We start from the raw sequence: 17,607 nt of genomic DNA on the forward strand, positions 1-17,607 counted from the left end.
CTTCAGTTTGTTTATACAAACTGAAGGCAAAGGTCGTGTCCAGCACGGCCAGCTCTAAAAGTTGTTTAAAAATGTCCTACTAAAATTATTAAAAATTGCATCTTCATCAGTAAAAAGTTTGCTTAATATTATCTCAGTATTATTATTATTATTATTATTATTATTATTATTATTATTATTATTATTATTATTATTATTATTATTATTATTATTGGAGAAGCAATTCCACAGTTATGTATATGTACATATATTTAAAGATAAATATACAACTGTGGATTTGCTACTTCATTTTAAGACTCATGCTACTATGAGTATTTTTTTATTACTATTTTTTTTTTTTTTTTAGAATATGAATCCAATTCATACGGGACAAGCATACAGGGACCATTGACTTGAAATACAAGCCTCCAAAGTATATGGTAGACAGGTTTTCCAGGAATATTGGAAAAGTTTTCCGTGCGTCTTTAATTGTGTTCTTGAAGAATCTAAAACTTATTTCTTTTCCGAAGAAGAATTTTTCTTTAAATAAGACAAGCGATTTAAACTACTCTGTATCCTTCAAAAAATCTACTATTATAATTTGATGCTGGTACCATAAAAACTATATATTTATAACTTACTCTGCTATGCAAAAAAACTTAATCATTCCTTGCTGGAGGCAGCCATCTCTCTCTCTCTCTCTCTCTCTCTCTCTCTCTCTCTCTCTCTCTCTCTCCCTTAATAAGGTGATCAATGGCAATGGAGAAGCCTTGTTAAAACAAAAAGGTCACTTTTCTCTTGAAGCTGACTGGATTACTGGGCGCTAGTGATGACCATTTCAGGAAACAGAAATTCTTGAGACCACCTTATTTTTAACTATTGGGAAAAATTAACGCACACAGACAGCACAAACCAGTGTATACAAACCAGTGTATACACACACACACACACACACACACACACATATATATATATATATATATATATATATATATATATATATATATATATATATAATATATATATATATATATATATATATATATATATATATATGTATATATATCTATCTATATATCTATCTATAATAATAATTTCCAAGTTGATCTTGTCCTCCCCGGGGTGAAATTTTCTAGAAAGCTTTATTGCCACGAAAATAGCATTTTTTTAAAGAAATAAATGTAAATGTAGCGAAAAATCATCATCATCGTATCCTTTTCCCTCGTCGTCGGGAGGAGATATATCTATCTATATCTATCTATATGTATATATATCTATCTATCTATCTATATGTATATATACATATATATATATAGATATATAATATATATAGATATATATATATATATATATATATATATATATATATATATATATATATATATATATATATATATATATATATATAATATATATATATATATATATATATATATATACATATATATATATATATATATATATATATATTATATATATATATATATATATATATATATATATATATATATATATATATATATATATATATATATATATATATATATATAAATATATATATATATATATATATATATATATATATATATATATATATATATATATATATATATATATATATATATATATATATATATATATATATATATATATATATATATATATATATATATATATATATATATATATATATATATATATATATATATATATATATATATATATATATATATATATATATATATATATATATATATATATATATATATATATATATATATATATATATATATATATATATATATATATATATATATATATATATATATATATATATATATATATATATATATATATATATATATATATATATATATATATATATATATATATATATATATATATATATATATATATATATATATATATATATATATATATATATATATATATATATATATATATATATATATATATATATATATATATATATATATATATATATATATATATATATATATATATATATATAACGACGAGAGAAAAGGATACGATGATGATTTTTCACTAAATTTTTAATTTATTTCTTTTTTTTTAAATATTGATGTTTTCGTGGCAATAAAACTTTCAAGAAAATTTCATACCTTCTGCTGCAAGAAAGAATCATTGTCGCCTGGCGCCGTAATATCTTCGTGTTTTTCCTGCAGTCGTTTTAGAATTCTTCCGCTCATGCGTATAGCGCCATCACTCAATAGGTGCACTGACACCAAGGACTACAGTGGCCATCTCAGGGATCCTCCAGGAAGACGTCTTGAAGCCTTCAGAGACAGCATGTGAGCAAAGAAGGCGAAGTTTATGGTTAAAATGAACTGGATGACGAAGCAGATCGACTAAAAGAGATTTTCAAGAGGGAAAAGTACATCACGAGAATGGCAGATAGCTTCAGTCTGTAATTGTTTACTGCTGAAAATATGGACTACTTCGCGGAGCAGTATGAAGTCGAGGTTCCCGCCTTCTGCGATTATTCGGCACCTCTACAGTCGTATTGTCACTCACGGACGCAAGCTCTTCATTCGAAATAAGGAAGGAAATAATCAAGAAGAGAGGAAGACAGTGGAACGGAGGAACTGAAGAATTTATACGAAATAAAAGGTAGAGAACTTGAGGTGTTTTCTAAGCTGATTGAGAGGGGATTTTGGATGCCCAAAATTACCGCTTGGAGCAGTTCTTCGCTCGAAATAAGAAAGAGAAGGAACAAAAAGAGACGACATCGGCGTGGAGGTATACTGAAGAATGCTGACGAAGAAAAAGTAGATAACCTGAGGTGTTAGAAACTACTTCAAAGATTTTGGATTCACAGAATTACTTTTCGGAGAAGCAAGGAAGAATCGAAGGGATGATCAATATCGTCAGTAAGAGGAATCTCATAAGTTTATAGAAGACGACTCCTTAAAGCAAAGAAGCTGTTTATGTGCCAGAAAAAGAACTCCAAGTAATGGTTATCGCGATGTTGAAATGATCTAAAACCTTCGAGATTTTCCTTGAAGACATTTTGGAATCCTTCAGTCCTCCGGCTCCTGGAAGGACGAGAGAAATGCCATTCGCGCATGCGCCGAGCTTCAAAGTGTCCAAGAACAATCTCCGAGATGCTTCAAATCGTCTGGAAGCCTTCGGAGACAGAAAGTGTCAGTTTTGAAAAGTAGGGTAAGAGAAAGCAAAGAGTATTGGTGAGGGGAAGGGTCCGACCCAGAGGCCGCTTCCTTCCTCCAAGGAAGCAGCCTATGGGTCTGACCCTTCCCATGGAAAGGGCCCAAGCCCTTTAAGGATTGGCCCCAAAAGCCTACAAGGCTTGCCAGTCTTTTGAGGGCAGCCTTGAAGGGAAGGGTCCGACCCAGAGGCTGCTTCCTCGGAGGAAGGCAGGTATCCTGTCAGGCTGGGAAGCAGGCCTGGAGAGGGCCCAAGAACTTCAAGGATGAGGCCCAAAGTCCTCCTAGGCTGGCCAGTCTCTTGAGGGCAGCCTTGAAGGGAAGGGTCTGACCCAGAGGCTGCTTCCTCGGAGGAAGGCAGGTATCCTGCCAGGCTGGGGAAGCAGGCCTGGAGAGGGCCCAAGAACTTCAAGGATGAGGCCCAAAGTCCTCCAAGGATGGCCAGTCTCTTGAGGGCAGCCTTGAAGGGAAGGGTCCGACCCAGAGGCTGCTTCCTCGGAGGAAGGCAGGTATCCTGCCAGGCTGGGGAAGCAGGCCTGAGAGGGCCCAAGAACTTCAAGGATGAGGCCCAAAGTCCTCCAAGGATGGCCAGTCTCTTAAGGGCAGCCTTGAAGGGAAGGGTCTGACCCAGAGGCTGCTTCCTCGGAGGAAGGCAGGTATCCTGCCAGGCTGGGGAAGTGGGCCTGGAGAGGGCCCAAGAACTTCAAGGATGAGACCCAAAGTCCTCCAAGGATGGCCAGTCTCTTGAGGGCAGCCTTGAAGGGAAGGGTCCGACCCAGAGGCTGCTTCCTCGGAGGAAGGCAGGTATCCTGCCAGGCTGGGGAAGCAGGCCTGGAGAGGGCCCAAGAACTTCAAGGATGAGGCCCAAAGTCCTCCAAGGATGGCCAGTCTCTTGAGGGCAGCCTTGAAGGGAAGGGTCTGACCCAGAGGCTGCTTCCTTGGAGGAAGGCAGGTATCCTGCCAGGCTGGGGAAGTGGGCCTGGAGAGGGCCCAAGAACTTCAAGGATGAGACCCAAAGTCCTCCAAGGATGGCCAGTCTCTTGAGGGCAGCCTTGAAGGGAAGGGTCCGACCCAGAGGCTGCTTCCTCGGAGGAAGGCAGGTATCCTGCCAGGCTGGGGAAGCAGGCCTGGAGAGGGTCCAAGAACTTCAAGGATGAGGCCCAAAGTCCTCCTAGGCTGGCCAGTCTCTTGAGGGCAGCCTTGAAGGGAAGGGTCTGACCCAGAGGCTGCTTCCTCGGAGGAAGGCAGGTATCCTGCCAGGCTGGGGAAGCGGGCCTGGAGAGGGACCAAGAACTTCAAGGATGAGACCCAAAGTCCTCCAAGGCTGGCCAGTCTCTTGAGGGCAGCCTTGAAGCCTTGAAGGGATGGGTCCGACCCAGAGGCTGCTTCCTCGGAGGAAGGCAGGTATCCTGCCAGGCTGGGGAAGCAGGCCTGGAGAGGGCCCAAGAACTTCAAGGATGAGGCCCAAAGTCCTCCAAGGATGGCCAGTCTCTTGAGGGCAGCCTTGAAGGGAAGGGTCTGACCCAGAGGCTGCTTCCTCGGAGGAAGGCAGGTATCCTGCCAGGCTGGGGAAGCAGGCCTGGAGAGGGCCCAAGAACTTCAAGGATGAGACCCAAAGTCCTCCAAGGATGGCCAGTCTCTTGAGGGCAGCCTTGAAGGGAAGGGTCCGACCCAGAGGCTGCTTCCTCGGAGGAAGGCAGGTATCCTGCCAGGCTGGGGAAGCAGGCCTGGAGAGGGCCCAAGAACTTCAAGGATGAGGCCCAAAGGCCTCCAAGACTGGCCAGTCTCTTAACCCTATCTGGTGCAAGTTGGGTCTGGGCAGACCCACCCTAGGATTTTTTTTATTTTTAGATAATTTTATTTAATAATCGTTTTTAGTTGATTCTATGATTACCAAAATATGGGAAATTATTAATTATTTTAATTTTCATTAGCCCTTTGATTACGGCCGAGATGAGACCTCACACTTACCACAATCCGGAGGGTTTTCAGACGGTAGTCACCCGTAGCATGCTACCAGGCGCACGAAATCGTAAACAATCATTGTAATAGCGTTTGTATTTGTTGTTTTGCTGCAAATTAACCTGTTTTATTTATATGATAATATTGTGATAGTAGCGATCCGTGATATAGATATTATGCAATTAATGTAACAACACAAATAAATAAGCTGCCAGTAATAAAGGAATATTCCAAAATCGGCAATTATTCCAACGGTCACGCCAACCAAATTCGACAAAGTGGAAGGTACAGCGAGCTGAAAACAAAGCAGGTCATTTCTGTCAAAACACATGAGTGCATCTCAATATCACCAATACATACATACACATTCAATATGTACAAACACACCACACACATACATAGGATATATATATATATATATACATAAACATACATATTATTATATATATATATGCTATAAGGTATATCTATATCACAGGCCTATATATATAAGATATATATATATATATATATATATATATATATATATATATATATATATATATATATATATATATATGAATCCATGACAAGGAAGGCAACAATGATTACACGACACAACAATACATTTTGGACACTAGCGAATATGGACATTTGGAAGGTGACAATCGTATTTCCATGGCTGAGACGGGTGGTACGTGAGATGCCGGAATCCTTTTGATGGAAATGACCGGTCGTTATTTTCTGCTCTTGCTTACCTTCCACCTGTGTTGAGTTTGGTGGCCCTGAACGCTGGAATACTACCTTGGGAATAGGGCCTGGGATTATCCCTTGTCCTTCGGACAGATTCCAATTCAATGTTTGATTGACGATGGCGGTCAAAAGTCAGGGGAAAGTGGAAACAACCTCCTTGAATGGAAATCGTATTAGCCCAAGTAAAAAGGGAGGTTCCAGAATCCGCATTTGTCAATGAAACAAGGAATTGGAGACTGCCAGGGCTTGGGATAATCCTGGGGCCCATTTTCAAGCTAATATTCCAACGGTCACGCCCACCAAATTCGACAAAGGTGGAGGGTACAGCGGCTGAAAACAAAGCAGTTCATTTCTGTCAACAGGACACGTGCATCTGAAATGCCACCTACGCGCGTCGTCTGTCACACTTGCATGTGACATGTAAACACACTTTGCCACCTCGCCCACATTCACTAGGGATCAATATTATAAATCACATTGCTGATCAAAATGTGTAATTGTGTGGTGTGTGTATGTATGTAATATATATATGTTATGTATGTATGTATGTATGTATGTATATAATATGTATATATATATATATATATATATATATTTATATATATATATATATATATATATATATATATATATATATATATATATATATATATATATATTTAATTGAATATATATACAGAATAAAAGTAATATATATATATATATATATAAATATATATTTTTATATATATATATATATATATATATATATATATATATATATATATATATATATATATATATATATATATATATATGAAGGCAATGCCCTTGAAAGGAAAGGAAAGAGAAACGAGTCTGCTAAGTAAAGGACAATACGTCGAAAAGCCTTGCAATACTCTGTTGCTTCTCTTTCCTTCGTGGAATTGTCTTTATTTATATATTCATCACGTTCCATATTCTCGTGATTCAGTTATATATATATATATATATATATATATATATATATATATATATATATATATATATATATATATATATATATATATATGTGTGTGTGTGTAATATATATACAATTAATTACATATATATAAGTGTATATATATATGTATATATGTTTGTGTGTGTGTGTATGTAAAATACAAACACATACTCACACCTATCCCTATAAAAATAAAAATTGGATAAATTCCTGTTACAAAAAAATGATTAATACATATGAACATGTATATATATATATATATATATATATATATATATATATATATATATATATATATATATATATATATATATATATATATATATATATATATATATATATATATATATAGAATATATATATATATATATATATATATATATATATATATATATATATATATATATATATATATATATATATATATATATATATATATATATATATATATATATATATATATATATATATATATATATATATATCATATATATTATATGTTATTTGTTGCAGTTTTTCTTTGTATTGCGTTGCACCACATATGAATGACTCTCTTTCTGTTGACTTTCACTTGATAGTAACGCAGGGGACTCAGTAAGTTAGGTTGAAATTGTCTATTAATATTTTTCTTTTCAGGAGGGGTAAGTATTTTGGGCACTGTTTTTCATAAGTTTAATCTTAACCTAACTATTTCACACGGCCAGCCACACTGGACTTAGAAATTTCTTGATGTTAAGAGAGGAGCGAGTGACACAATCCTACCCAATTTGGTTTTCAAGTAACTCTGGCTAAAAATTGATCAGAATGAACTCTGGACCTATGTTGAATAAAACTCCGCCTCCTTGAGGACGTCTACTTTACTCTTAATGGTTCAATCTTAACTCCCACTTTTGGCAAGGACAAATCAGGTCAATTTTGCTGACCTTTTCACTTCATAACCTATCCTCTAACTCCTCCTTCCTTTCCCACATCTTGGAGGTTTGTTATGGTTAGTCTTCAATTTACTTGGTCCCATGACTCATCATTTTAAACTATCAACATCGTGGTCTCTCTCTCTCTCTCTTTCATAATCCCGATCAGTGAATCTCATACTTATTCACTGCATAACATCACTCGGTCACCTACCTGCATTGACTACAATGCAAGTAGATAACCAACTCAACTTGACTATAGTCAATTACTTCAATTTCAATAATTTCTACTAACAAGCAATAAATGCAAGAAATATTATAATGCATCATAGTGCTAACACAAACAATATAAGCATGAATTATATATCAAATACTCAAACTAAATGCAGAAAAATTATGGCAAAGTAAATATATCAAATGCCTATTACTCTCTGGTTATCAATCATAAATTGTAAAAAAAAAAAAATCAATCATCAAATGTTCAAGTGCAAGTCAATGGTAAACGCTATCACTCTCTAGGAAGGATTCTGTCCATCATGTCCTTGATTATGGTAAGCTTATTCAGTATCAATTTCCTGACAATTATAAAAGAAATGAAAGCAAACAGTACCAAAAGAATGACATTTATGAATGACATAATAGGAGAAATCTCGGTCTTATATGTATGAAAGAAAGTATGAACCTCTTCTAGCTTTGTGAATGTCTCCAATTCCAGTTCTGAAAGTTGAAATTCGTTAATAACTGCAAACTGATGTACACTTTTACTGAAATTCAAACTGTATGTCGTGAAGACTGTAGGTTTGTAATACAAATTATGTAAAATAACCAATTCACAAGCAGATGAAAATGAGTGTACGTTAATGAAAACTACTTCTGTTTTGTTTGACTTACAGTCAATCTTAGCATTCAATCTGTTTGCTGAGAACACAAAAATTTCATCATCAATGATTTGAGCCTTGAAAGTTTCTGTAAACGGTATATATTTACAATGGTTCTTACCATTCTTGTTGTTTACAAGATCATCTAGGCAATGAAGAGCACTCAATGGTTCATAGAAATTCACAATGTTACAAACATATACACCATCATTAAGCATGACACATTCCTGAATTTATGTTCGGGAATTTCAGTCACTAGGAAAGAATCATGCTGCAAGGCAAAGTGTCGAACTGTTCCTTCTAGTACAATGGACTTATTATCTACTACCATTGGGAATGGATAGACTGACATCAATGAGTTGACGTCTGGATTGTTGAAAGGGATCACTAGTATGATTTGATTGGCTACCACTTTCACTGTTATCAGGCCATAATAGTCCACTATATTTTCTACTAGTGGCTTCAAGTGATTGTTCACAACACATTTCTGAATAATGGCTTCAATTTCACTAGGGGTTATCAGAAAAGGCGACAGCAGGTTTTACCTGCCATCATGATTGCATTGAGTAATTCCTTGTATTCCAGAAGGAAATTACTTGTTTCTATGAGCAGTTGCTCCATCATTTCTGTTTGATGGATTCTAGCAATTTCTGATGAAACATTATGGAGGGCACTATTCACAAATTCTTTCAGCACTGTGATCATTTTCTGATTTTGATTGACATTTCCTATTACTTTATTATAGACAGTGCCCTGCTCAGAAGCCCAATTTTCAAGTTGTGCCACTCTTTCCTTTAGCCTTTCAACATTACCATCGGTCGCCACTCCAAAGAGATTGTGTAAAGCGACGCCTATAAAGGGTATGAGTGATCGCTTTACTACTTTCCTTGGCATAACACTATCGATGTCCCTCTGCAACTTGGAGAGCATGTCGTACAAATTTCTATCTTGGACACTTTGTAATCCTGCCTGTATCTGATTGCTCAGCTGGACTAACTGCTCTCTCTGATCGATAATGGAGTCCGTCTGGATCTTAACAATGGCTAGGTCCTGTATCATCTTAACCTTGCCATGTTCCTTGATGATGGCTCCCTTTCTTAGTTGTACGAGTGAGTTCACAATTTGACTCACTGCCAACCACCATACAATCCATTTGCTGAAATAATGTTATTAAGCAGTAAAAATCTTATCAACTACATTTGTTTACCATTGCACTTGCCATTACCTTCTTCTCAAATTATACCTTGGGGTCATTGAAGATTCTATTTTATTATCTATCTTATCTTTATTGGACAAATCCTTTAACTGGGTAGACGACCAAGGTTCTGAATGAACTACTTTAATGTGGTTCCAATGTACAATGGATTCTTTCAAGGTAATTTCATGCATTAACTTGAATTTATTCAACTTCAAAACTTCTAAAACTCTATATGGACCTTGAAATTTTGGTGATACTTTAATATTAGGTCCTTCAAGAACATGATTGAGTACATAAACTTGTTGTCCTACCTTTAACGAGGGTATGGTGGATCTGTTATTGTAATACTTACTAGATTTTTTATGTAACTCCTTTAATCTAGCCCTGGTGACTTAACGGTCTCGTCACGTACGTCTTGTCTTCCAAGCAATATAGTCCTCGTAGTTGTACGTACGTCTGGGTGGTGCGGCATCATCCAAAAGTGAATTTGGCATTCTCTTTTGGTAGCCATACAATAGGAAATGAGGAGTTTCTCCTATTGATTCATTTACTGTGTTGTTTAGAGTAAATTGTATGTCTTCGAGAGTCAAGTCCCAGTCTTCAGTGCTAGGGGTTACCAATGTTTTCAGAACATCCTTTATCTTGCGATTTGTTCTTTCTACTGCTCCATTTGAGCTTGGCTTATATGCTGTTATTTGACATTTCTGTATTTCATAAAAGTCACACAATTTTGTTAGAATGTCACTAGTAAATTCAGCAGCATTGTCTGAGAGCAAAACTTGAGGACATGAATGTCTGGTTATAATTCTAGACTTAAAGGCTTCTGCCACCGTTGATGCTTCTCTGTTTCTAGTTGGAACAATTTCTACGTATCTGGTCAAATAGTCAATGAAAAACTAAAATCTGTTTATTTCCTCTGATGGTGTTCGGGAATGGACCTAAGAAATCCATTGTGACTACTTGAAAAGGATTTAATTCTGAAGGATACATTTCCAGAGGAGCCTTGACGTTGACATTCCCTTATGTATATTACATAGGGTACAATTCTGAACAAATCGAGTAGCATCTTCACTACATCGAGGCCAAAAATAGTTTCTAGTGATTGTTCTACATGTTTTCTTAATTCCAGGATGTCCTGATAACTTGTATGAATGGGTTAGTTCTAAAACGTCTTGTATTAGTGTATTAGGAATGTACAAACGTGAACAAGCATTTGGTTCGTCTGAAGTCTTGTACAATAACCCATCTATCAATTGAAACTCTGAATTTTTCTCACCTTGCAAGAGGTTACCAATTACTTCCTTTATTCTAGAATCCTTTTGTTGTTCCTGACGAACTTTGTCTAAATCTAAGTCTGTGATTTGACAACTGAAGGCGAAATTATGAGTGGTAATTGTTTCTTGTTTCTCGTTCTCTTCTTGTGATCTAGATAAGGCGTCAGCTAATGTGTTATATCTACCAGGTATGTATCTAAATTCTGGGGCAAATTCTAATACGCTAACGAACCATCTATTGAACTTCATATTATTGGTAAAAGCCCTTTTCTTGAAAAGATCACAAATGGGTTTATGATCTGTAAGAACATTAATTTTATGTCCTAGCAAAATGTGTCTAAATTTCTGTAATCCCCAGACTAATGCCAAACATTCCCTTTCTGTTGTACTGTAATTTCTTTCAGCTGCATTCAAAACTCTACTGGCATAGTATACAGTCCTCATCCTTGTTTTATCCTTTTTGCATCAAGACGGCACCTAGTCCTGTACTTGAAGCATCACAGGCTAAGTAGAATTCCTTCTCGAAGTCTGGATAAACTAGGATAGGATCTGTTATCAACATATCCTTTAGTGTTTTGAACGCTGCTTCCTGTTCATCTTTCCACTCATAGCTAGCATCTTTCCTAGTTAACTCAGTTAATGGTTTTGCTATGGTAGCAAATCCCTTTATGAAAGGTCGATAATATCCTACCATACCTAGGAATCTTCTTAGTGCCTTCAAATTTCTTGGGGCTGGATAGTCCACAATAGCCTTAATCTTTCCTTCTTGCATTTTCAAACCATGTTCACTGATAACATGTCCTAGATATTCTAGAGATTTCTTCAGAAACTGACATTTCTTAATTTTTACCTTTAAACCGGCCTTTCTGAGCCTATCTAATACTAATTCTATTGTCTTGAAATGACTCTCTACATCCTTACTAGCAATTATTACATCATCAAGATAAACCGATACGTCTTCAACATCTCCCAAGATTTGCAGCATTAAACGTACAAACGTTAAAGGAGCTGAAGTAAGACCAAACGGCATTACCTCAAATTGCAAATGTTCTTTATGAGTACTGAATGCCGTGAGATGCTTGGATTCTTCATCGAGAGGAACTTGCCAATATCCACTCAGTAAATCGAGGCTAGAAAAAACCTTGGCACCTCCTAATTGAGCTAGCATGTCACTAATGACTGGCATTGGCATTCGATCAGGGATGGTGTGGGAATTCAATTTACGGTAATCAATTACCATCCTCCATGTACCGTCTTTCTTTGGAACTAGCAGTAAAGGTGAATTATAAGGTGACTTAGAAGGTATTACAACTCCATCTTCCTTCATCTCTTCAACCATCTCGTCTACAATGGGTCTTTGACTTATTGGAAGTTTGTAGTTAGGTATATAAAAGGTCTAGCACCATCTTCTATGACTATTTTTGTGCTGCAGGACATCTGTCCTTCCTAACTTATCTCCTGTTACTGCTACAACACTCCTATATTTCTCTAATATCTGTATTAACCTGTCCCTACAATGAGGAAAATCTGTATTATTTACTTCCCTTCTAATTTAACTCTTGTGTCAGCTACAGAGACAAATGCTTTTTCACTTAGGGTTAGTAAAGGGTTAGTAATCACAATTCCCTTACAGAATTCTATGCCGGCATGCAATTCTAGTCTCTTGTCAGAATAATTATACACATAAGTCGTACAATTTCCACCATTAAGTCTTACTAGGAATTGTCCATTTTCACAAAGTCTGGTAAGTCTTCATTAACTAATAACACATCTGTATCACCTAGGTTTTTATCTGTTACAATTCTAAGACAAACCTTTGTCAGACCTTGTGGATGCAGTATAACGCTATTGTTTAATTTGAGTTTTACAAGATTATCATCGGCAGTACTAACTAAGCAGATCTCTTCTGCATTCTGTGCATCGGCAGTGTAACAGACATCAGTATCATCTGAACTTTCATCTTGTGGTATCACAGAACCTAGCTCTGTCATTTTCAGGTTGCCTAACAGCAACACCTCATTGAGATACTTCTCTTCCGTATCTTCTCTTATTATTAAGTGACTACAATCTATTAGCGTGTCAGGATCGTCAGGTTGGGAAAAAGAACTAAGTTCTTCGGAGGTATCTACTTGTCGTGCACTTGAGTTATCAGGTTCATACCTGCTATCTGAGAATTCCTCCTGAGTGGCTTCTAGGCTTTTAAAAGTAGTTTGTCTATCTTCTTCTATTTCTTCTATCATTGAATTTCTACTCACTGTCCTACCCGGGTTAGCATTAAATTCTATTTCTATCTGTTGGATGTCTACTTCTTCAGATGAGGCTGTCTCAGGTAAAGTGATCAAGTTTATCTGAAACTGTTCCTCTTCTTCAAGAGAGCAAACATTTCCTCTATCAATTTCCTTGATAGTGATTCTTCCATTGCTACAATCTAGTGCAATTCCACATCTTTTCATAGCCTGGAAGGAAAATAGAGCTTGAGCTGGAAAATATTTCTCTTCCAACACCACAAACTCTTCCCTGTATTTCTTATTTAGAATTTCTATCTCTAAATTGACATTGCCTATAGCCCTTATTTGCTTTCCAGCGATCCCCTTTATGGTCCTATAGGATTCTCTCATTTGGGAAAGCTCACAACCTATATGTTTTGTTAAAGTGCCTTTATCTATGATACTTACAGTACTGCCTGTATCCAACAATATGGAACTCAGTACACCTTCTAAGTGTACTTGTATGATAGGCAACTCTTCCTGACACGTATTAAAATTCTTTACAGAAAACACTATTTCATTACTTGAGTAATGTCTGTTGGGGACACATCCTTATTCACTGTCACTATTTCTTTCTGTAAGGATGGACCTTTCTGCTGCACTCTCTGTGATTGTCACTGAGAATCCCCTTGATTTGGGTTACTGGGGAGGTATTCTGATTATTAGGCTGAGTACTTTGGTTATTTTGAGACCCTGAGAATTTCCCTGTTTGTTGTACCAACAGTTTTGGATCAAATGTCCTGTCTTATTGCAATTGAACACCATTTGTTTCTTCTACAATTCTGTGTTGTATGGTTGTTATAACCACAATTTCCACAACTTTGTCTCTGCCTATTGAACTGTGGCCTATTATTCCCTGAATTTTGGCCTTGACTAGCTCCCCTCTGTCCAGGAGTCCTGTTATTTCCACTGTTATTTCCATTAGTTCCAGTGGTATTCCCATTGTTACCTCTATTTGGCGGCCTACCTTGATTGTTTCTATTTGATTGATTAAATCTCCTATTGTTGTTCCCACCATTTCTATCAAACGAATTTCTATTTCCCTGATACCTAGACCTAGCTTGCCCTGATTGGTTTCTATTGGACTGATTGCTATTATTTCTTGGGTTTCCACTAGCTACGGTTCCCGTAAAATCTGCACTACTACTTGATGAATTCTGTTTTACTTTCCTTTCTATGTACATCAAAGTTTGTACAATTCCATCATTTGGCTTCCTATCACAGTACTTCTTTAAGGCTACTCTTTCTTCCTTACCCAAAGCATCGTAGATTGGTCCTAATGACATATATCTAAGTACCTTGGATATACTAGCTAAATCTGTTTCATCATCATCAAATTCATCCTTCCTTCCAACAACAATTCCTACAGCTTTCATATCTGTCGTCACTCTATCTATAGCTTCTTCTACTCTAGTGGCTAAAACTAAGTGATTACCCTCATATTTCTGATGATGGAAAGTTCCTATGTTATACCATGGATCTTTCTGTGCTTCTGGTTGCCAAAATTGTAAGCACTGTTTCTTGAATTCGTTAAACAGAGTAATATTCCTAAAAAGTACTGAATGAAGAACTGTATGTGCATCACCATGTTCCATACTAACATACAAGAGTGCTTCATCTATTTTCTTTCTCTCATCTGTGATACCAGCAGCTGAAATTCTGCTTTCTGTGTCTGCTATCCATCGATTTACACCATATTCTTCTAATCTACTTTTATCTACATTACTTGGGTCTACCGTTCCACAAAATCTAGTGGCTTGGGTTATTACGGTGGCTTGCGCCATGTTGGGATTTCTAGGTACAATGGAAGTTATTGGGTTAGTGGTTACAACTGAAGGGTTAGGCGCACTCGGTAAACTAAGTGGGGGACCTTGACTACGAGAACGTCTGGGTCTAGTATTACTAGGATCAATTGGTCTAGAAAGTCGTTCAGGTACAGGTCTTAGGTTATATGGAGTCTGGTCTTCGCTTCTTGTCTGTTGCAGTCGGGAGATAACTTCGTCCAAAGTGTTATTCATATTAATTCATAAAATATTCAATGATTCCAAGAATGAAAAATTGAAAAAAAAAAAATAAATTTGAGAATCAGGTACTTACTTCAATTGCATGTTTGCTGAGTTGACTGTATCCCTCTATACAAAAAAATTCAAATTTTTCCTAACTCATTCCTTCATAGGACTCTCTCAATCTGAAAAAGTCTGATATTAGTATTTATGTATACAATTGTTTGGGTTCCACTGCAAAATGCTGCGCCAAGTGTTTAACAAAAAAAATTATTATGATAGAATAATTTAAACAGAATTGTCTCTATCACCAAGTGAACGAAAATTTCTATTTCGTAAAAAAATTACTAAATATGAAAAAAAAATTATTTCCTTCGTACAACAATAAGGAAAAATTCTTCAGAATATTATTCAAAAAAAAAATAATTTACTTAAATCATTTATGTTAAAAAAATTATTTGCGCACTGCAGGGAAAAATAATTATATATAAAATTTCACGCACACAAAAAAATTTAATTATTCACAGAGAAAAAAAAATTCTCTTGATAATTCCCCGATACTAGGAATGAATGTTTACTATTCAATTAGCTTCGTGTCGCCTTGCACTTGAAGATCGCGCTGATTGCACTTGAGCGCAATTTGTCGTTAGCATCCAGCGATAATTCGGCACAGCTCGGCCGACTTCCAGTCCGTACTTGCTGAATTTGGCGAAGAAAAATTTTGGAATCCCTTCCAAATTGTTGATTGAAGGCGTCACTTCCCTTTCTCCGGAGGCGGTTATCAACGCGTTGACTTCTAAACTTTATCGCCGTTCCGAATTCTTCACTCTCTTTCGTCGCCGTCTTCCGCTCTCATTCGTCGCCGTCGTCGTCACTGCTCTGCTACCGCTACTTTTCGCTAAGTCTCCCTTTTAGCGACCAAAAATTTTGGGAATTTCGTGTATTTAAGTCCGTAGACGATAGAAAAGTTCACTGAACTGACGTAGATATTAGCGACTTTCATACGTCCGCCAACACAGTTTGTTTTGGTCTTCTCCGCTTCTGCGATCGGCGTAGTATAGGGCGAGTTGCTGATTCTTTCTTTCGTAAATTTCGTTTTCTTATAAAAATCACCGCTGTTCTATGCCGTGATTATTACTATTGTTCTTATTATGTTCATATATAATTATTAAACTGAATTTCTGGTTGATCTTATGCGAATGTTCGGAAGTTTCAAACTAGGCAGAGATTTACCGCTGTCAATTTTTCATTCCGATCGACGCAAAAAGATTCACTGCTTCTTGAATATTTCGTTCTGCTTCGTTTCCCTTCTGCTACAGTGTTGATGTTGTATTGGTGTTTCTAGTGCTGAAGACCGTCTTGAGATTATTTGCGCTGTTAAATTGAGAGTTAGTTTTAGCGCCGTCACTGCTCAGTCTCTGTAAATTTCTCTAGGGCCGTGAACTTTAATGTTTTTCAAATGTGCGCTGGGCGAAATCCTCCGAAACTGCCACCATTATTTTGTTATGCGGTTTAGTTTTCTTTGTTTTGCGTTGCACCACATATGAATGACTCTCTTTCTGTTGACTTTCACTTGATAGTAACGCAGGGGACTCGGTAAGTTAGGTTGAAATTGTCTATTAATATTTTTCACTTTTCAGGAGGGGGTAAGTATTCACCGGGCACGGTTTTTCATAAGTTTTATTCTTAACACTAAACTATTTCACACGGCCAGCCACACTGGACTTAGAAATTTCTTGATGTTAAGAGAGGAGCGAGTGACACAATCCTACCCAATTTGGTTTTCAAGTAACTCTGGCTAAAAATTGATCAGAATGAACTCTGGACCTATGTTGAATAAAACTCCGCCTCCTTGAGGACGTCTACTTTACTCTTAATGGTTCAATCTTAACTCCCACTTTTGGCAAGGACAAATCAGGTCAATTTTGCTGACCTTTTCGCTTCATAACCTATCCTCTAACTCCTCCTTCCTTTCCCACATCTTGGAGGTTTGTTATGGTTAGTCTTCAATTTACTTGGTCCCATGACTCATCATTTTAAACTATCAACATCGTGTCTCTCTCTCTCTCTCTCATTTCATAATCCCTGATCAGTGAATCTCATACTTGGGTTTTGTAGATCATTTTATTCTGTTATAATTTTCTACAGATATTTTTCTTTTCCTTCAATTATTCTAGTGGTACCTGTTTACTTACATCTTATTTTTGAGAAACATCTAATGAAAATGTCAGCAAAT

General features: G+C 36.2%; 1 long non-coding RNA gene across 2 annotated transcripts; it reads right to left on the reverse strand.

The window, feature by feature from the left end:
- Positions 1-7,499: 7,499 nt before the first annotated feature.
- LOC136855136 (uncharacterized) lies at positions 7,500-17,167 on the reverse strand. 2 transcript variants are annotated; one of them, XR_010857922.1, is made up of 3 exons: positions 15,950-17,167; positions 15,466-15,556; positions 7,500-9,785 (listed from the first exon to the last, which is right to left on the reverse strand). It is a non-coding gene; the product is annotated as an uncharacterized lncRNA (long non-coding RNA). The 2 variants fall into 2 exon arrangements; XR_010857921.1 differs by lacking the exon at positions 15,950-17,167 and having other exon boundaries at positions 15,466-15,874.
- Positions 17,168-17,607: the final 440 nt, after the last annotated feature.

The sequence above is a fragment of the Macrobrachium rosenbergii genome, chromosome 30 (assembly GCF_040412425.1).
Source record: "Macrobrachium rosenbergii isolate ZJJX-2024 chromosome 30, ASM4041242v1, whole genome shotgun sequence".
NCBI classification, from domain to species: Eukaryota; Metazoa; Arthropoda; class Malacostraca; order Decapoda; family Palaemonidae; genus Macrobrachium; species Macrobrachium rosenbergii.